At 39.1% G+C, this 22,391-nt stretch overlaps 1 long non-coding RNA gene across 1 annotated transcript; it reads right to left on the bottom strand.

Moving 5' to 3' along the window:
• Positions 1 to 4,467: 4,467 nt before the first annotated feature.
• On the bottom strand, positions 4,468 to 22,188 carry LOC121643248. The gene is made up of 3 exons (XR_006011075.1): positions 22,018 to 22,188; positions 15,126 to 15,130; positions 4,468 to 4,479 (listed from the first exon to the last, which is right to left on the bottom strand). It is a non-coding gene; the product is annotated as an uncharacterized LOC121643248 (long non-coding RNA).
• Positions 22,189 to 22,391: the final 203 nt, after the last annotated feature.

The following is a 22,391-nucleotide window of genomic DNA, read 5'->3' as shown; positions in this document are numbered from 1 at the left end:
ATGTGATTTTTCTGTGAGAAAAAGCATAAACGTATCTGTCTTCAGTCTGGGAGCTGGGAGGTATTAATTTAATTAAAATGAGTCTCTTTACAAGTTAAGCAGGAAGAATATTTTACTGATGTAAATCAAACTTGCATAATTTCATTTCTGTTGAAAGGGGTCTAGTAAAAAGTCACTTAGGTTTTTACTTTTCATAGTAATGTTACTGGTGAACTACGCTGTATTTACACTGTGTTATGATGAAGAGTTTCTGGATGCATTGCAGTGCCCACGCACCACTTGCTGTCCAGTATGTTGTTCAGTTTGAAGCCAAATTCGATGTTCTTTTTATATCTGTCTTCTTATTCAGTATCACATCTATGATCATTTCCAACTGTCCTCCGTTTGCTTTATCTTTAGCTATCTGGTGATAAAAAGTTAATATATGAGAATGTGAAGTCACTGATGCCGAAATAGTTCATTAGATTGGTAAAAAAATGCCAGAAAGATTTCTAATAACGAGAAAATCAGAACAAAATGAGCAGAACAAAGAGAACAGCACTGGATGTTTTTTTGTGGCTCTCTAATTCAGACTTTGCTAAAGATTAGATGTTACAGCTTTCAGTTGTCAGTCCCACTGCAGCATATAACCTTCTGGGCCAAATATGGTTTAAAACCGTCTAATGAGGAGTTCTGGAGAGATGAAGAACCCTTCCGAAGAAAGGTTAACCCTTGCTGCTGTAGGAGTGCAGCAATTAGACAGAGATGCAAACCTTGTGGATATGAATGAGGGCATTTAAGCTGCATGGGCGAGATGGCCAGCACTGGACGGACGAGGCTCTGCTGAGCTCTGTGTTCTGTCTGCACACTGGCTTTGCCAAACAATGTAAAACACCCACCAACACTTCACACTTGAAGAAGCAGAAAATTTGTTGATAATGGAGTTGTCTCCAGGTTTTATTTCTAAGCACAGCATAAAAACGCTGAAAGTTTCTGGTCCTAAACTTCGAGAACAACAAGGTCTTAAAGTGAGTAACAGATTTTTACCTTTCATGTAAAAGTCAATGTGGTAAAACCTCAGTGGGCATGAAAAAGGAAAATTATCTAGCATTTTTTTTTTTTTAGATTTGTCAATTTTATTAGAAAAAGAAAAAAAATATTTGGGCATTTAGATGTTTTTTCTTTTTTTCAGCTATTACATTTTCAGTTTCAGTTCAGTCTTAGTAACAAACAAAACTTTTTCATAGAGATACTGTTATATCTTGTACAAAAATACAGTTTAATAAAGTTATTCTTTTAAAAACAATTGAATTTACAGAGTCTTATTACTGTGTTACTGTTTTGGCTCCACACTGTCTGCGTTATGAAATAGTAACCTGGTGATAATAAAGCTGCTGTCTTCAATCACCCACTCACACCATGTCTATAAAGCATTAACTGATAAATAATTACCATTTTAAATAAAAATACTTTTCTGAGCCTAACTAACATATTTATCACTTTAACAATATTTACTGTAATGATCTCAATCGATAGAGATAAACCCAACATTAATGGAGCAACCAATGCCTTTGTGGAGAACTCGAGAAGCATTTGACAAATAGAGTAATCGGCAGCAGGTCAGTAACATGACTGGGTATGAAAGGAGCATTTCAGAGAAGCAGAGACTCTCAGATGGAAATGTTACGTACCCTTTGTGTCTAGGGTTGGAACAGGTAAGTAACGCAAGTCAGATTGAAAGATATATATTAAAAACCTATTCATTTACAATATATGTACAGAACCAACAAAATCAATAGGTCAACATAAACTATTCCTGAATACCCCCAAAGGTAAAATAAATAAAAATCCAACAAACTTAAAGCTCACATAACTGGCGGTTAGCAAATAAAACAAATAAAACAAAACCAACTTAACACTACAATCAAAGCAACTTAGTGTATCAACCTTATCTTTACTCAACTGCACTCAGGAAGGATGTCAGAATCCAAAACAGACAACAAAAGAAACAAAAGAGCCAATATGCTCTGGAGTATTATCACTAAGTGGAACCACAAAAAAGCCCACACAGGGTAAGAAACAGCAAACAGTCCAGAGATCACACCCAAACTGGGAACTGTGTCCCAATCATACACAGCTGCCATGAATGAGGGTGATCCAGAGTATTTAAAGGCAAAGCGTCGACCTGATTGGGCAGCCGCTGAAGAGCTGGAGCAGCGAGTGACCAATCCTGAAGAAGTAAGGCGAAATCCATGGAGCAGTCCCTCAGCCAATCACTGGGAAGCACTGGCACAGTCCAATTTACATACAGAGCTTCAGGCTGGCGTGCCTGGGGCCGTAACAGGAAAGATGAACAGAGGTTCACCAATCTGAGACAAACTGCCATGACCTCGAAGGCCATCTATAGTTCATAGTATTATTAAAAGATTAATAGAATAATAAAGAATCCCCGTTTGCAGGGGACAAGGCTGAAGGTCAAACTGGATGCTGGTGGTCTTGAGGCAGCAACCAGTTAAGACATTAAGCAGACATGATTCTCTACTGGAAACCACTGCGTGGATTCAGGAAGACTTCCAGAAACCACTGTCTGTAAGTCCACGAACGCAGGTAAAGCTCCATCATGCAGAGAAGAAGCCAGATGTGATCCAGAATCACCACCAACCATCGTCTTCTCTGGACCAAATCAGAAACATGATAGTAAACAACAACATTTTACAAATGCGTTGCTGCCATCAGATTCACAATCAGTTCATATTTTCCATGAAACGGTAAAATGTCTGTTTCATCATCTCATATGGTGTTTATTTTCTACTGGGAAGGGCTGATGAGATCTGGAAATCATTGTATTTTACAATGTCCTGATTTTGCAGGGAACATTTAAAATGTTAAATATCAGTAAAAAAAATTACATGAATAATGATTTAATCAGGTTTCGACTAACAGAGAAAACTGAGCTTTCCTTAAACAATATTTTAGTGCAGTTATAGTCGGGGGGCAAAGTGGCAGAAAGAAGTTAAGTTTCTGAAGTTTCATACTGCCAAAGACATCCAGTCAGGCTTTTTGCCGGAAAGACAACATAGAAATCCTACCTCTCAGATCCAAACTGTCATGAGTTAGCTAATTCAGTGCCAAATAACACATTGCCTCCCAGCAAAAAAGTGTAGACCAAAGAAAGCAGTCCATGGTCTCGACAAGCGGCACCACATGCTCTGCCAAATGCTCTGCCAGTGATTGACATCCCTGGGGTCCATGCTGTGACCAGCATGGTGCCCCTTTCAAAATGAAGAGCTTATTTATCATCCTTGTAATGTTTAAATGCCCACAGACTGTTCATATGCTGGGGAAACACACTTCACACACATTTCCAGGTTAACTTGATCAGCCTGCTCACCAGCCACAATTCAAATCTGTGTAATAGACTTTCTATCGCAGGGATGTCAAATTCATTTTAGCTGAGGGGCCACATTCAGCATGGTTGGATCTCCAGCTGAACCAGTAAGGTAACAGCACTATATATATATATATATATATATATAGATAGATAGATAGATATATAGAGATAGATAGAGAGAGAGAGAGATAGATAGATAGATAGATTTATGCTTGTGTGTATATATGGCAGACAATCATTCAGCTCAGCTGTGGTTTTCAGAGCAGCTTACCATGTGTGAAGTCTGTTGTGTTTTCTTAATCTGGGTTAGGTTGACCTGTTTGATTCAAGTCTTTGTTTTCTGGTATTATTTGGTTGCTGTTTGTGGGTTCACCAAATTTTTCCCACCAGCCAGAATGGACCCTTGTTATAGACAATCTCAATACTTAATAATGCAGTTCTTCAGTTTACTCTGAGATATTTAACCTCCAGATTCAGATAGCAGTAAAATCCATGAATTCGTGCTCATCCAGTGGCGGTTCCTATGTATCTAATGCTGAAAATTTGGGAACATCATCATATTTTTTTATGTAAGCTGCCAAGAGTAAAGATGTGTAACCACCATTTTACAAAGAGCTCCATCTTCTTAAAGCCAATCTCTGAGCTATAACTTTAAAACCATTCAGAAATGTGATGGTATCACCACTCTAACCACTTCAGACAGCCAATCATGTGGGCAGAAAATGTCAACCCAGTGACCAAGAAAATGGTGGAGAAGCGGTTCTGCCAGGGTCAGACTGAAATGATTACACCACAATGAGCACAAATAAAAGTACAGGTGTAAAAGACTGAAGGATGTAATAGCCAAATGTTTGAAACTAGCTTATTTTTCACAGGGAGAAGCAGAGCTGGATAGTCAGGGTAAACATGAGGCTGGTAATTATGGAGGAATACCATGTTGTCACAGTGTCTCCAAGCAAAATGTTAAAACCAGTAGTCACAGAGTTTTCTGTAAATGTCAACTGAGGGAGAAATAAATAAATAAAAACTAAGATCTTTACAGAAATGTGAAGCACAACTTGCATGTGAACTGAAATATTCTGCCTTTAAGCAGCAAACAAGTCGTACTCCTCTGAGAACAATGATGACCCAAAAAGGAATCACGTGGAATGTGACAGAGCGGGAGCAGACGTTTTACAATATGTGTGAATTAAAGTTATTCACTTTAGCACAAACGGCATGATTCACATACAGTTTTGATTAAACTGGACATTCAGAGGCTTCAGATATTTATTTATTTTGTTTTAAATGATAGAAGAGTTCCATCAGAGATCTCAAAGATCCAAAAAATATTTTACTTGTAGATTATCAACTCGTCCCTCCCAGTAGACGTTTCATGCAAAGGTAATAGAAGAATTCCTTTGTACCAAAATAACACTCCTTAACAACAACAACAAATAAAAGACCCTGTCTGCTTCACAGTGGAGTTGCTGCATGAGAGGGTGGTGAATACAGCCTCCTTCAGTTTCAATGGATGAAAACTTGCTGTGTAACTGGGTACACTTACTGTATGTATTTGTGTTATGTGTGTAGGTTTGCAATCACAGGCTCTTTGCACGTTTCTGCTGCAGCGTTATTGCTGCTTGTGACATCCCCTGGTACGTGTGTGTGTAATCTGGTGCCTGGTCTGCAACCCTTCACCTGGCCCGCTGAACCTCTGAGCACTGTTGCCAACTCCTCAGTAAGAAAAGTAGCTATTGGCTGTCCTGAAAGTCACTAGAAGTCGCTAAATGACGTCATCGCCTAATTTGCATAATTGGCAATTTGCATGTAATGTAATGGCCATTGTAGGAGAAAGAAATAACATCATGGAGAGACAAAAGGAGAGTCAAAAACACCGTAAATATGTTTAGAACTACAAATAGTTTTTTCTGTTGATTCTTGGTTTGTTTTTTTGTTTTGTTTTGTATTTTTGTCATTGAAATAGGCCATTACTTTTAAAAAATAAGCTTTGATAACCTTTGTCGAGATCCACATTACATAAATCAATTTTGTCCTTTATTGTTAATTGTTAGAATATCAAATTTAACCGAAGGACTGTTAAGTTGCGTGGAATTGCTCTATGTCTAACCCCCCTCCTTTATCCGGGCTTGGGACCGGCAAAGTAACACAAAAGAGACACTTTGGCAGAGTTAGTTTTTTTTTTTTTCTTTAGTTTTCTTACTTTTAGTTTAGTTTCTAACCTTATGCTGCACTTAGAAGCCTACAACTGATGTATCCATCAATTGGCTCCTTGAGCACATCAATATTTGCCATTGGATTTAGCACCCTGCTACTCCCAGACTTTATCAGGCTAACCAAGCTGTCAAGACGTTTAGGAGGATCTACCTGCTCACCCTCAAAAGCCTTGATGGCCAACTGTACCTCACCAAGCACTGACTTCAAAAAAGTCAGATACAAGATGTTTTGAGGATCACTGTACATGGAGTATAAAACTTCAGCCATGTAACAGTGTTCACTGGACTTATTCACTGCAATTATTTATTTTAGTATGACAGCGAAAAAAACATTTACATTTACATCCCGCTCTGTAAGCCAGGGTGGGATCAGCGGCGCCTTTGCGCATCACAATTCATTTTCAGTGTGTAAGCGGAGCGGTGTGGGTCTCCTCTCTGCTGCTCTGACTGCAGCCTCTGCCAGAGCTACTGTGAGACTGGCCGCCTGTGTGAGTGCTTTGGGACGGGGAAGGGCTCCTGCAGCACTCGCTGCTCGTTCACGACAGTAACTGCAGAACAACATGTGCTTTCAAAGAGTCTCCAAAACACCAGAAAGTCTCCAATAACTACAGTAAAAGTCGCTAGATTTGTCGCTAGTCGCTTTTGACAAAAAAAGTCGCTAAGAGGGTTTGAAAAGTCGCCAGATTTAGTGAGAAAGTCGCCAAGTTGGCAACACTGCCTCTGAGGATTCCCTCCTCTACGGTGATGGATCACCTATGTTTCCGCATTCCTTTTGGAGGGAGATCAACATAGGGATCTCATTGGACGAAGATTCCACAGCACTTCCTGTTCCACAGCCAACCAGAGTCCAGGATGGCCTTTAAAAGAGGGACAGCTCCTGGAATCTGGGCAGCTGTGTTCCTTTGGCCCACAGTTTGTTGGATATTGAGATTCTGAGCTCTCCTTCCTTTTGTAAGCATAATTAAGCTAATCTCTATCTTGTTAGAAGGATAATTACAAGCAGCTCTATTTTGTGTTAATGTTAATTGTAAGTTTGATATTTTGGTTTGTGTAGTATTTGATTTGTACTGGATTTGTATAGTTTAGTTTTGTAAATATATTAAAGATAAGATTAAGAGGATTTTTGTTATTGATAATTGTTTGGTTAATTTATTACCTCAAGTGAGGACACCTTATGCTAATTGGATTTTCTTTCTTGAATTTGATTACTTCCTGCTTCCTGCTTTGCTGCCGTGCGGACGCTTCCTGCTCTGCTCTCCTTTCTGCTTGCATTTTTCTTCTTTTTTTCTTCTTTTTTCTTATCTTTACCGGCAAGAAATTTAGGAACAAGGACTCCTGGTCACTTATAAATCACTGGAACGAATATATTTTTTGATAAATTTAGTTGATTTCCATCGGAGAACTAGTGGAACGATGTCTCCTAACCCTGCAGTATCAGTGAGCTGCACTGAGTGTGAGCAACTTTCTTTGAGGATAACACAGCTGGAGAAGAGGATTGAAACACTGCAAGACATTCGTGTGAATGAAGAATTTATTGACTCTGTAGTAGCTTCTGTACAAGCTACTGAGTTGTCAAATGGATTGAGTCACATCTTCATACGCGAAGGCATGTCGAATGTGGAGCCTCCCGCTACAGACCTGGCTGATACACTTCCCTGGATGTGTTCAAATGACATTGGAATAGCTGAGGAAAATCCCAAACCGGACCATCAGACTGATCTCTCCTTCTGGAACACTGTTGGTGCCAGACCAAAGTCATCAACCCCGGCCAGAACCTGGTCTGATGTTGTTCGTCGCAGAGGTAAATCCAGCAGGAAATTTAAAGCTCCAGCACTCACTCCACCATCTGAAGTCTCACTGCATAATAAATATGATGTGTTGAGTCATATTAAAATGAATGATGATGAATGTAATGCAAGGATTTATCAAAATTCAAGAAATAGCCCTAAAACTCAGCCCAGGGCTAACCAGACCAGGAGGAGAGGCCAAAATCCCACAAACAGGAGGACTAGAGAAGCTATCGGCACCTCCACACAAAAACAAATAGACACAATTCTGATTGGGGACTCTATAACACAGCATGTCAGGATGGCAAAGACGGAAAATTTAACACTTTTTGATACATCAGTCAGGGAACTGACAGAGATGTTGCCGACCATTCTGTCTTCACATCCAGATGGTATGAAGATTATTGTCCACACAGGGTCTTTTGATATTCTGAGGAGGAAAATTGGCTCTGAGATCCTGAAAAAAGACTTTCCTCTGCTGTTGGAGAGACTGTGTCAGTTGGGAGCACACCATGTTTACATTTCAGGACCCATTCCTACAGCAGGTAAAGGAATTGAACTTTTCAGTAGGCTTCTTGGCCTGAACACATGGTTATCAAACGCATGTATCACCCATGGGATAAAGTTCATTGATAACTTCAATATCTTTTGGAACTGTAAGGAGCGATTCAGACCTGATGGTGTGCATCCAAATCTAACTGGATGCAGATTACTTGGTGCACACTTGCGTCATGCTGTTGGGACGGCAAACCCAAACATGAGTGTACAGATAAGAGCGAAGGACACAGCAGAGAAGCGATCAACTGCCAGCTCTCCCCCCTCACCAGACCCTCTTCTCCACATCACCCAAGGTCTTAAAAGGATGTCTCTATCCAGGTCTGAACCCCAGCGACCACCATCTACCAAGAAATACAGGGCTCCCCCCCCTCCCCCTCCTCATCCTCCTATTAGATCATCTGTCCTGACCGAGCAGGGCATGGGAGGAGGTTCCCAGAGCAGCAGAATTCACAACAAAGATAACATGCCATGATGCATTCAGGGTCCTTGCTGTAGTTTTGCTACTACTGACAGCTGTTCTGAGATCAAGCCTGGACCCAGTAGGATTCCTGTGTTAGTTAGTAAAATAAGGAATCGAACACGGTCAGCTTGTGGGGTGAATCGATCTAATCTGTTAACTGTACCTTGTATAACTCAGAATACAACAGAGACCAGTGTAAACTTCATAAAGCTAGCTGTACTAAATGTTAGATCTCTGTCCAACAAGTCACTGTTAGTTAATGACTTCATCATTTCTCACAGTTTAGATTTTCTTTTTCTGACAGAAACATGGTTAACAGAAGACACAAGTGCTACAGTTCTTAATGAAACAGCACCCCCTCATTTTAGTTTCATGAATAAATGTCGAAACGGGAGGAAAGGGGGAGGAGAAGCTGCCTTATTTAAAGATTCATTCCAGTGTAAAGAAATGTCATTTGGTGATTTTACTTCTTTTGAATATCTTAGTTTTATTTTAAGGGGCATTCCTAAAATCCTATTTCTAATCATCTACAGACGTCCAGGACACTGTGTAAATTTTATTGATGAATTTTCTGAATTATTGTCGGTTATCTCTACTGATTGTAACCATTTCATCTTAACTGGGGATTTTAACATTCACATAGATAACATGACGGATGGTAATGTCAAGGAATTTTGTTCCATATTGGACATGTTTGGTTTGTGGCAACATATAAAACAACCGACCCACATTCGAGGTCACATTCTGGACCTGGTTATTTCAAAGGGTGTTGATATTTCTTCTGCTGCGGTCACTGACTTGGCCTTGTCTGACCATTTTTGTATTTTGTTTGATTTACTGATCACTCAGAATGTTCAACCAACCTGCTTCTCCGTTAGGAAGAGGTACATTAATGAAAGAACAAGTGCTAAGTTTGTGGAGGCCATAGCTATGTTACCAACAACCAGTGCAGAGTCAGTTGATAGACTCCTGGATAATTTCAATCTGAAAATCTTGAATGTAATGGATGCTGTTGCACCGATAAGAATCAAGAGCAACTTGAGCAAACAGAAAACACCATGGAGAAACACCACTGTGGTTACCAGCCTAAAAAGAGAATGCAGAAAAACTGAGCGGAAATGGCGGAAAAATAAACTTCAAATTTACTATGAGCTGTACAAACAAAGCCTGCGTAACTATAACAATGAGTTGTGCAAGGCCAGAGAGCTGCATTTATCTGAAATGATTAACAGGAATGTCAACAATTCTCGCACTCTGTTTGCTATGATTGAAAAACTTACAAATCCTCCTAAACAGATAAGCCCAGAGCTCCTTTCCACTGAGAAATGCAACCAATTTGCAAACTTTTTTAGCCCAAAAATTAAAACAATTAGGCAAAATATTAATTCCACACAGTCAAACAAGAAAATTAGTCTGTGTCTAAAACCCGGAAATAATTCTGATGTCATGTCACAATTTAAAATGGTGAATTTAAAAGTCCTACAAGAAACAGTTTGGCATTTGAAATCAACAACATGCACTCTGGACATGATACCATCCGACTTTTTAAAAACAGTTTTTACCTCAGTAGAAAGTGATCTCCTACTGATAGTTAACAGCTCGCTGGCATCAGGCATTTTTCCCAAGTCACTAAAGATAGCTGCTATTAAGCCACTCCTAAAGAAAAGGACTCTAGACGCCTCTGTAATGAACAACTATAGACCTGTCTCTAACCTCTCTTTTATTTCCAAGATTATTGAAAAAGTTGTATTTCACCAGCTTCATGACTTTTTAAATGAAAGTGGAAATCTTGATAAATTTCAGTCCGGCTTCCGACCTCATCACAGCACTGAAACAGCTCTGGTCAAAGTGTTAAATGACATTAGGTTGAATACCGATTCTGGTCAAGTATCAGTCCTGGTTCTGTTGGATCTCAGTGCTGCGTTTGATACTGTAGATCACAGAATCCTGTTGCACAGGCTGGAAAACTGGGTTGGACTTTCTGGAGCGGTCCTTAACTGGTTCAGGTCCTATTTAGAAGGCCGGAGTTATTTTGTTACGATCGGCAGCTATGAATCCGAGCGAGTGGCCATGACTTGTGGAGTCCCCCAGGGGTCAGTCCTTGGACCTCTTCTGTTCAACTTGTATATGCTCCCTTTGGGTAAAATATTACAAAACTATAGCATTAGTTATCAAAGTTATGCAGATGATACACAACTTTATGTGTCTCTGTCACCAGACGACTGCAGTCCAATAGACTTATTGTGTCAGTGTCTGGAGCAAATAAACACCTGGATGAGGGAGAATTTCCTACAATTAAATGAAGACAAAACTGAGATTATTCTGTTTGGTAGCAAAGAGAAGAGAGTCAGCATTGGTAAACACCTGGAGACTCGGGCTCTTAAAATTACCAACCAAGTTCGTAACCTGGGAGTGTTGATAGACTCAGATCTGACTTTCAGCAGCCATATCAAAGCTGTCACTAAGACAGCTTTTTACCAGCTCAGAAACATCAACAGAATTAAAAGTTTAGTCTCCCAGAAAGACCAAGAGAAACTCATCCATGCGTTCATCTCCAGTAGACTGGATTACTGTAATGGTCTTTTAACAGGACTTCCTAAAAAGAGCATTAAACATCTGCAGCTCATCCAGAACGCTGCTGCTAGAGTTTTAACCAGGACTAAGAGATCTGAACACATCACACCAGTTTTGAAATCTTTACACTGGCTTCCAGTCAGTCACAGAATAGATTTTAAAACCCTTCTGATCATTTACAAATCCCAGAATGGTTTAGGCCCAGAATACATCTGTGATATGTTCAGAGAATATAAACCTAGCAGAGCTCTTAGATCCAAAGACTCTGGTCAACTAGTCCAGGCCAGAGTCCAGACTAAACATGGAGAAGCAGCATTTAGCTGTTATGCTGCAAACAAATGGAACAAACTGCCAGTGGAGATTAAACTTTCCCCAAATGTAGACATTTTTAAATCCAGGTTAAAAACTTTTCTTTTCTCATGTGCCTATGCATGAAATCTGCACGGTAACTTTTTTTTTTTTTTTTTTTTTTTTTTTTTTAACTTATCTTGCTTTTAATCATTTTAATGTAATTTATTATTTTATTGTGATTATGTGTTGATTATGTGTTGATGCCTTTTACTATTCTAAATATCTGTAATGTCTTTGTTTTATGTAAAGCACTTTGAATTGTCCTGTACATGAAATGTGCTATACAAATAAACTGCCTTGCCTTGCCTTGCCTTACTGTGCTTGTCCTGTAGTATTTCAAACTCAGTTGTTTTTTTTTGTTTTTTTTTTTGTTTGTTTTTTTGTTTTCTTTTTGTTTATTATTATTATTAAATAATTGTAAATACGTTAAATTGATCCATTGTGTTTTTGTTACGGACCCCGAATACCCCTGGATACAAAAGGGGTCGTAACACTGCTTATTGTAATTGCCCCTCTCCTGTGTTATTATTGCTTATTGCTGTTTGGGTTAAGCCCACCATGTGTAAGTATCACTGCTTGTATTCAGTGTACTATATGTCAATGTATGCAGCTGTGTCCTGAGATAAATTCCCTCCCAAGGACGAATAAAGTTCCTTAATCTAATCTTATCTTGTTAGAATATAACCCTGTCACTTGTAGCATTACATTTCAAATACATGTATTCAATCTGCTGTGCTTTAATTTTAACATTTCATTGACAGATAATATGTTAAACATGTTTTATCATGAGTCAGATTTTTTTGGCAGCAGCACAGTTCCCACAGACCTTGAATCTGCCAAGGATGTAGCTCTGCTATCGTACAGTTACACACCAACAGGACAAAGCCAGCAAACCTGAGTAGAAGGCAAGCAGAGTAGGACTTCACCTCTTAAACCCGGGGGTCCTTTTGGGTTGTCTGCTTGGAAATGACATGCACTAAAAGAATTGATGATTCTCTGTGATTATAAATGCTGGATAAACAATCTTGGTATCAAAATAAAGCCAACACTAGTGAGATTTTATCAGAGGTGAAAGCATCACCACACACAACACTGTATTGAACTAACTGAGGATGGAACATAGGAAAGATTTCAGGTGTTACTTTGGCTGAAGAGCATTTAAAAATCTCCAAAAGACATACAGAGAAAAGAAGTGTAAGAACTGTACGGAAGCCCAGATCGGACATTTCTGTTTTAATTTGTATCAATCCATCATCTCAAGATAACCATGTGATAAGATCAATTTTCTTGTTATCTCGAGAAATCAGCATTTTGCCGAGATGATACTGTAAGTAATTACTAGCTTTCACAACCCGATCAATGTAATCACCAATCAATGGATAAGGGAGGCAAGCACATTATTCTTTCCACTTCTTGGCACTGCCTTTCTTTAGGTTTAACACGAACCCTCTTTGCTTTATAGAGATAAATTATTCGGTTATCTAAAGAAAACAATCTTTGTTATCTCGATACGAAGAATCATTCCTGTCTTGGGAAACAATATTGGCAACATGTTCAAGCACAAATATCAGCGTCTGTACAGCTGAGCTGAATCCGCATACAGAAGTCACAAGTAAGAGCATGAACAGGCAGCCTGCACGCAAGTAATGAAATCGGCCAGTTATAAACAATCCAAATGTTTATTTCTTTTATTTCACCTTAATTTGACCAGATAAGGAACCCACTGAGATCATCACCTCTTTCACAAGGGTGACCTGGTTAAGAGGCATACACCAGGAAAACCAGGAAGTACAACTATGAAATTTATAATTTGATACACAGACATATCAAGATATAAAAAAAAACATGAAAAATATGAACGTTTCCCAATTTTCTCACATTGTTTTCATGTTAAAGGCAGTCAATGCAACAAGATCCGACAGCTGCAGGTCATTTTGTTGCTCCTTCCAGTTAGACTGCATCTCCGTATCTTGCCTGCTTACTTGGCTCATTTATTTGTTTGTTTGTTTTTTTTTTTTTGCTGGATTCAACCAGATCAGTCTGGGAAGCATTCAGCATGAACTAAAGACAGGTTTGATCTTGCAGACTGAATAAAATCAGGTGTGAATAGTTCCTGAGGTTTGAAAGTAAAGGCACTTTAATGGACAGTAGTACATTCACACCAGTCTCTACATCTTTTAAATCTTCTGACATTTTCAAATTGATCATTAAAACAAATCAGTGATTTCTCTTTGATATTTTTTCTTCTCACCTGACTCCTGTTTCATCCATGGTGATGAACTACTAAGTGAATGCTTTAGGCAACAGAAATGCTGTGTGAAAGAGGAGGAACCTTCATGGAAGGATAAACCCCTGCATGGGATGGACCCCCACAAGCTTTAATAATATTATTTTTTACTTTATTAATCCAGACTGGGGAATTCAGCCATGCATTTTGCCCATCTCTAGATTTACTTTGTGTTTTTTTTGCCTGTCCTGTCCAGCATCATGACAGCAGAATGAAAGTCTGGCTGCCGTGTTGTTCTGAACTAATTAACTCTGGCAAGAGGTGCCTTTTAGATTCAGTCTCCTGGAATCTGAAATATTATTCTTTATTATTATTTTTTAATATGTTTTTGCTTATAACTGCTGGACCAAACTAGGGGAACAGCAGAAGGAAAAAAGTGAACAGAGGAGAAATAGGATGAGAAAAGAAAGGAAAAGGAAGAACAAAAGTCAGAAAATAAACCACAGCAGCTGCAATCAAAGCGGAACAGAGAAACTAAACAGCTGCTACACCTGGAGAGAAGCAGGAAACATCCTGGAGGCTTCTACAGACCAGCACACCATCTACAGGACCCTGTTAGAAGAGAAACTATCAAACCACAAACAGCAACTAGTATATGTGTGTGTGCATGTGTGTGTGTGTAGGTGTGTGTAGGTGTGTGTGTGTGTGTTTGTGTAGGTGTGTTGGTGTGTGTATTAAACATTAGGGGTGGTTGTGCTGAGTGATCATTGGCCTCGAGTCCCGGCCACCAGCAGCTGGGGCATCACTGAAACGATTCAATTCACAGCAGCCTATTTTGATTCAGTTTCGATTAAATCTGAATTTATTTGATATCGATTTATTTATAACTAATTGTGTAGCACCACCTGTTTTTCTTGGACGTCCTCCTATAAATGTTTTTTTTAAAACACTGAGTGCATTAACTTGACAATCAAACTCTGGGAGTAATCAGATTACAGTAATAGTGTGATCTGACACATCTACATTCATTTCTGAAAAACCAGAACAACACAGTAACATAGCATAATGAAACGTTTTAAATGTCATGATGAAACCTTTCATTGAGCGGAGTCGCTCTAAATATTCAGCTCAGATCTCAGAAAACGTGTTGATGTTTATAAAACCTATAGAGAATACCACAAACAGGTAATACGACTCAGAAATTCCTAGAATAACGTAGATTCGGCTTGTTCAGCTGTGCACGTTTCCATGACGATCTCCAAGTTCTATGAATCGATATTGAATTTATTTAATTTCCTTCCATTCAAATTGATAAATCGTTTTTTTTTTTAAACCCAGCCCTACCAGCAGCAAGCAGAACCAATACAGTCCGGAAAGAAGGAGGAAGACGAGGCTACAGCCTACACAACCGCCCCACCCCGTCACCCCCACCCAGCCAGATCCCTCCCACATCCCCAAACTACCCCCACCCACTAGGGAGGAATCGTGGGCACCAGGCTGCGTCCTGCTTTTTTAGGTTTTTTTTTTTTTTTTTTTTTTTAAGGAATAAATGAACAATGTTTATTGAAGAGAAAATTAAAACCAAGCCTGAAATAAGGTTTTTAAACAAAACCTATATTTATAGGGAGCTAATGGAAGTCAGGAGAATCAGTCAACTTATTAAGCATTTTTTTTCTTTTTTTTCTTTATTTCAAACTAAAATTTACCAACAAAACAACAAAAAAACAAACAAACAAACGAAAAATAAGCTTTCAAAGTTCAAAAATGGTTTTGGAAGAAGGCGAGCACTTATCTAGTCCAAAACCCTTTTGTCAATAACATCTTAAATACTGACTTTAACAGCAGTTCTGCATAATATTACACATTATGTCCTATTACAGTATCACTTACACAACACACAATGGTTCTACTCACAATAAATCACAATTTATGATATATATAGCTTTCAACAGATATCATTATTAGCTTCATATCCTTTAAATATCTCTATCTTTTATATGAGAAGATTGTCTAGGGAACAGTGGGCTGCCATGTTTTGGCTACCAGTGAGCAAGCTTGTGCCTTGCTCAGGGGCCTTGAGAGACTCAAACCCAGTCCTCCAGATTCAAACCTAAGTGGTACTAACTGCTACCACTCATCAGAAGATTGAAGAAGTAACCATCAACATCACTGTGGCCAAAGTCTTCCACCACAGACACAACTCCAGGTACATACATGGAGTGTCATAACCAAGTGCTTGAGTTTGACTACATGAAACTCCTATACCAAGTTTGAGTTGAAAGTCCTAAAGTTAAAGTGAGAGACGCCACCAAAACTAACGAGGAATGCCAGACCCAAGCTCCGGTGAGACTTTCGACCTGGACTGATAAGCTGGTGGTGGTGGTGGTGATGACAAACTGGACATCATGGTGGTTGACAAACTACTGAAGAAGGAAGCAGTAACAGATAGATATCCCAAGTTACAGCAACATGAAAGACAACAAGAAAAAGCCCAAGGAGCTTATAAAATACCAAAAACTGAAAGAAGACGTGTGGGCTGTACCAAAAAAAAAAAGAAGTACTTTCTGCTTATTGAGTTCAATGTATAGTTTACTTTAAAGGTAATTCTATAAAAGGACTTTTCCTTGATTATCATGTTTTTAATTCCATGATCACTTTTTTGCAAGATGTATAGACGAGGAGATATGTACAAGACTGACACTGCGTTCAGGACCAGTTTGGTCCAATTAACTCCCATTATACCCACATACACTGTTATCACGACACTTGATAACGTTTTTCTCAAAAATACCTAATAAATCTAACTCTGTACCTCCAGAATACAGGGACAATGGGTTTTAGGTTGGATGACTCCACCCGCTCAGCCACCAGGTGCAGCAGACGTTAATTACATAGAGTTTCAATAGAGGCCTATTTTTCTTACCTTGCAAAATGCTCGGCAGTGAAAAAGCTGAAAAGGACAAAAATCTTGGTTTGTTAGGATACACATAAACGTGGTATGTGCATGTGGATGGGAACGTATTTTGTCTGTGTGTTTGCACGCATGTAAAGTTTGAATGACAAAAGGCTAAATGAGCTTTCTTTATGCTTTTTCTTGGTCAAGAGGGGGTTTTTAAGCCTAAGGGCATAAAAACAAAACAAAAAAAATAATATTAACACAAGAAAAATTTCATATCTATGGTTCCGTCTGAAGTTGTTGTAAACATCTGATAGTAGGAAAAAAAAATACTTTTATGATGAGTACTGTTTTGGTGTAATTTTTTATAAATAAATGTTCATATTATCAAAAGTAATAATGCCTCAAAATCCATGTTCTTAAAACTTATTGACCTAGTCAAGATTGTAATAATCTTTTATAAAATATTCCAGTTTGGATTTTATTTTTGGAAATAATTCTGTTTTTTCTTCAGTAAAAAAATCTGGGGGTTTTATGACAAAAAGGGAATTAAAAACTAAAGAAATATAATAAAACATACTATATATTAGGTCTTTAAGTAAAAAGGTCTTTAAAAGTAATATATATATATATATATATATATATATATAAGAAATATTTATATAGCTCCAGACTATTTATATATATATATATATATATATATATATATATATGTTTATATATATATAATATATAATATATATATCATCCATCCAAGCTCAGGTCCTCTACCAGAGGCCTGGGAGCTTGAGGGTTCTGCGCAGTATCTTGGCTGTTCCTAGGACTGCAGTCTTCTGGACCGGGATGTCTGAGGTTTGTCCTGGGATCTGTTGTAGCCACTCTTCCAGTTTGGGGGTTACTGCCCCGAGTGCTCCGATGACCACGGGCACCACTGTTGCCTTCACTTTCCAGGCCTTCTCAAGTTCTTCTTCAGGCCTTGGTATTTCTCCAGTTTCTCATGTTCCTTTTTCCTGATGTTGGTGTGCACCAACTTTGAGGGATAACTTCAATAATATATATATATATATATATATATATATATATTATTGAAGTTCTTGCATATTATTATTGTTCCGAAATGAGATGTTTCTGTTTGTAAAATCTCTGTGCTGTAGCAGCAGAATGATTTAAAATTAGATAAATCTTCATCATTATATTGACATACAAATGAAACGCTGTATCAACAACTATACACAGAATAAGATCACTAGTGTCAGGGGCTTGGTGTATGGATCCAAGGAGAGGAGAGCACGGAGAATGATCAAAGAACACTTTATTGGAATTGTGCAGAGGAATATGAAGGGTTCGCTGGGAGGACGGGCTGGAGCGGGCAGACAGGATTCTCCGTGACGCGGACGAGGTCATGGTAAGGTTCTTGGGAGAGAGATGGTTACAAGTTAGTAAGGTTAAACACGATAGTGACAAGATAGCGTGCATGACTGGTTACCATGATGAATAGTATAATCCAGCGATGACTGGAGGTCCGTGTGGAGTTTATATGGGGATGAGATGATGGCCTGATGTCCTCCAGCTGCGCCGTCCTAATAGCTGTGACAATCAGTGGTCCAAATATGGTCATCAGGAAGCATGGAATGAGGATAAGCATGGGCCATGACAACTAGTGCATAAATAAATGAACAGTCCACCTATAAAACAGAGAAAAAGGTATTTTGTATACCACTCCATGGAACCAAGGCATTGATCAGTTATTGCTCTGTTGTAAAAACTTGTTAAATATTTTAAAATTGTTAAAATAATTTTTAAAAATCATTAAAAAAAATCTGTTTCTGACTCGTGCACTCGCATAGTGTAAATGGTTGTGCATGTAAATTGGTAAATCATGATGCAAGCCCAAAGATTAGGCTCCCTAAGAGCCCCTGTGTGATTCCAACCCTGGGAAATGACCTGTGTTTACAAGAATGCAATCAAATGAACATCTAAGATGCTACGTTAAAAGGTTCCCAGACTTCTGGTAGACCCCAGCGTGAGGGGGGAGGGTCATCGGAAGGGGTCATGCAGCAGAGATTTTCAGGTTTAAATAAGGATATCTACATCCATCTTTACAATTAATTAAACATAATCATTTGATTTCATTAACACCAACCTGTGTGTATGTGGGTGGGTTATTTTTTCCCTGCTCACATACACTATGAATAAAAGGAAAACAGGATGAAAGGCTTCAATCAATGAGCACTGATAGATGCATCAAAGTGTTGCATTGATTTCTGTGAAGAAATAAATAACCACATTTGATTACTTTGCTGCGTTCACATCACACATCAATACAGCTGCATTTATATTAACAGCAGACAATACGGAAAAAACTCCTCACCGTATTACTGTTGTCATCCTCTTCAAATTCTAGAACTTAAAAAAGCAATGAAAATGCTTGAATTTATTTACTGAGCCAATCATTGGAAAGAGCTTCTGCCTTTGCATTGGATTTTTCGTTTTTCACGTGTCCGCTGTCTTCTGTGTGTTTTGTTGTATTTTTGGAGTCATTTGGTTTTGTTACAGGAAGTGTCCACTGGGAGTTTCGCCTCGGCGGAGGACGCTCAGACTCTCCTGGGAAAAATATGAGCTAAGAAACTTGCAATTAAAAGTTGCTCAGAAGAATTAAAGCATGCAACGATTCAGTACTCTGAGCAGACTTTCAGTTAAACCCATCTTCAAATCATGTGAGTTAAAAGACACTTTTAGGGACAACTGTTCTTCAGATATGGCCATACTTGCTTCTGTTTTATGAGATATCACTGAAGCATTGAAGGCCAAACTCAAGGTGCGATTAACCTTGTGCACTGAATAAAATTTGGGACATGAATGCCTGCAGCCTTGGACTGTGCATGGTTACTCATACATGTGCTGGAATGAATTATATTTTGATTTAAACTGTTTTAAAATGCATCTCTGCACAATAATGTCATGGTGTGTATTTGTCCGAGTGAAGTGTGTGTGTGTGTGTGTGTGTTTGTGTGTGTGTGCTGATGTCTGATACCTGTGTGTCGGGAAGGTGGGTTTTACAGCCTGTGTCTGCTTTTGATACAAAGTGATGGACAAAGTCTTCAGAAAGCGACAACCTTGTTAAAACACACCGCAGGGGCTCAGAAGGAATAAATAGAAGAAAAGGAAGAGGAGTGTGGGGGGTGGAATCAACACACTGACACATGGTTTGTCTAACAATGTACCGCCTGCTGAGCCTATAAAAAATTAAAATGTCTGACTTTTTTTCTTATTCCTCATTAGGATGTGTCTCGTGGAAGTTCCTCTTGTTGAGGATGTTTGACGTCATTACATTTTCTTCATGTTGGTAATAATATGCCAGCTTCTTCCACATGTCACTACAAACAAATGTTTCCTTTCTGTCCTCCTCTTCAGTGCCTCCGTTCATTTTCTGTTGGATTCCATGCTAATGTGTAGACCACTGAACTTAATAGGAGGAACTAAAAGAAGACGTGCACTGTGTGGCTGTGCTAACATTACTGACTAGTGAACACAAATGCTGCCACACCTGATGTGGGTGAGTGGAAGTAAAATGGGAGACTCTGTGGAGAAAAGATCTTATGTTTAATTGAGATGCTATTCTCCCGTGGGAAGCACTACACTGGAACCTCATTAAAGTGGTATATAAGCAGAACCTGACAACAACACGTTGTCGGTGGGACTGGTCTCAGCAGCTCCATTAATCGTGTTAATAAAGCTCTCTCGAAATCTCAGTTGGAGTCGAGAAAAAAACACTGTGAAGTAAAGAGACAGTGTCTTTGAACGTTTGGCTTGATAGACAACATCCAGAGAAGAAACAAGTGATTAATCAAGAGCTTGTTGGCACACTTTGTACCTTTAAGCCTTCTCCAAATGTATTTATCTGTGTAAATATCAAGATCAAGAGAAAGCTTAATGATGTGGATGGAAACTTGTAACTTTTATCTTCGTTATACCTTTGATTAAGAAGTAATTAGGCAGCGAAAGAACTCCTGTGCACTGTTAGAGCTTACATGGTCCGTTATGTTCTCAGCATACTGATGCAGTATTCATTTTACATCACTCAGTAGATTTCAGTGTGAAACTTTCATTTTCTTCTACTCAGCATTGTTCAGTTGCATTGTTACTGTTGAGCTACTAAATTCAGCTTCCTCCCCACAATCATTTAATTTCCAACCCACCTCTGGCCATCACCATGACCTCTGGATTCCTCCCAGGAAATTGTGGACTCCGACATCCAGCTTGATAAAAGCTTCTGTGTATTTAACCAGCCGATATTTCCACCGTAACTAATGTTGCATACTCGCAGACACTGCTTACCGTGCTTTAACACACTGGAGTAAAGAAAATATAATAGACCAGAAGCTGTTTTCTTTGTTCAAAGCTCAAAGCTGTTGAAAGTGTGATTTTTATTTATGTTTGATATTTCATCATATAAACTGTAGAATTATATGTTTTATTAAGCACTAGGCAGGAGAGGAGGCAGAGAGAGGTGGTATGGTCTTATAAACTACCCCATAGAAACAGACTGGAAACGTATAAAATAATTAATTTAATATCCTGAATATTATCACCAAGTATTTGTAGACATTATATTTCTCAATGCCAATGTCAAGTTTATTTATATAGCAGATTTAAAACAGCCACCTCCGCCCAAAGTGCTGCACATAGTACACAGTGCATTCTGACTATAAAATACACAGAATACAGATACACTGAGTAAATCACGCAATTAAAATCTCTTAAGCTATTAAACCTGATAAGACCAGAGATGTCAGAATTCTGCTCAGCTTGTGCTGAAAGCCAGAGCAAACAGATGGGTCTTCGGAAGAGACTTAAAAATATTCCTCATTGCCCTACTTGGGACATGAAGAGGAAAGCTGTGAAAGGTAGGCAGGAGCTACCCATTCAAACATTTAAAAACTACCAAAAGGACTTTAAAATGAATCCTGCAGACAACTGGGAGTCAGAGCAAAGAGGCCAGAACAGGAGTTATTTGCTCATATTTCCGTGAGCCTCAGAGCAAACGAGCCATTGCGCTCTGAGCCAGCTGCAGGCGATGGATGACGGCCTGGCCCAGACGTAGTATAAGACACGACAGCACGAGATAGAGGCATGGACTACACGCTCCAGATCAGCCCGCGGCACATAAAGCTTTACTGAGGAGGCGTAGCTGGTACAAGCCCACTCTGTCATTTTTCACGGTCTTATTTCTTGTGGGTTAGGGTTAGGGATTGGCATCTTTTCTCGATGACTCCCCCTGAATCAGCTCAGTAACCGAAACAGTTTGGATAGGGAGCCAAAGGCAATGCACAGGCCACCGCCTGTCACTCTGGGTCTCAATCTCCTGTGGAGTCCATCCAATAGAGGAGAAGAAAGAAAAGTATAGGAGCCAGTGAAGGGAGCAAAGTGCTACTGGATTTTGGCTTTCTCTGTTTTGGAGAGTCTTTGCAGTTGCAGACATTTAGGTCTTTTGCACTATAATTTAAGCTGAACTTGGGTACATACCCTGTTGGATGAGTGAAAATTTAGGACACATCATCAGTTGTGGACTCTGGACACTGGACAAAAACACCTAAGATCCGGAGAGATCCAAGAGGATACAAGTCTCCATATCCGCGGCATATCCGGACTGTTTCCGGGTATATACGGGAAGATCGGTCTGTAAAAGATCCTATTATAGGATACCCTCCGTATACACATCTATAATAAATCCTAGTATAGGATATGCCGCGGATACACATCTGTGATAGATCCTAGCATTGGATACCCTCCATATACGCAACTTTAAGAAATCCTAGTGTATGGTATCCCAAAGTGTCCCACAGTGACAGGCCTGAATGACTACCGACCCACAGCCCTGACCCCGGTAGTCATGAAGTGCTTCGAGAGGCTGGTTATGGCCCACATCAAAGACTCTATCAACGTCACCGT

This window comes from Melanotaenia boesemani, chromosome 7 (genome assembly GCF_017639745.1).
Source record: "Melanotaenia boesemani isolate fMelBoe1 chromosome 7, fMelBoe1.pri, whole genome shotgun sequence".
Lineage (NCBI taxonomy): Eukaryota > Metazoa > Chordata > Actinopteri > Atheriniformes > Melanotaeniidae > Melanotaenia > Melanotaenia boesemani.
Note: the sequence above shows the minus strand (reverse complement) of the source record. Positions and strands in the feature narration are given on the sequence as shown.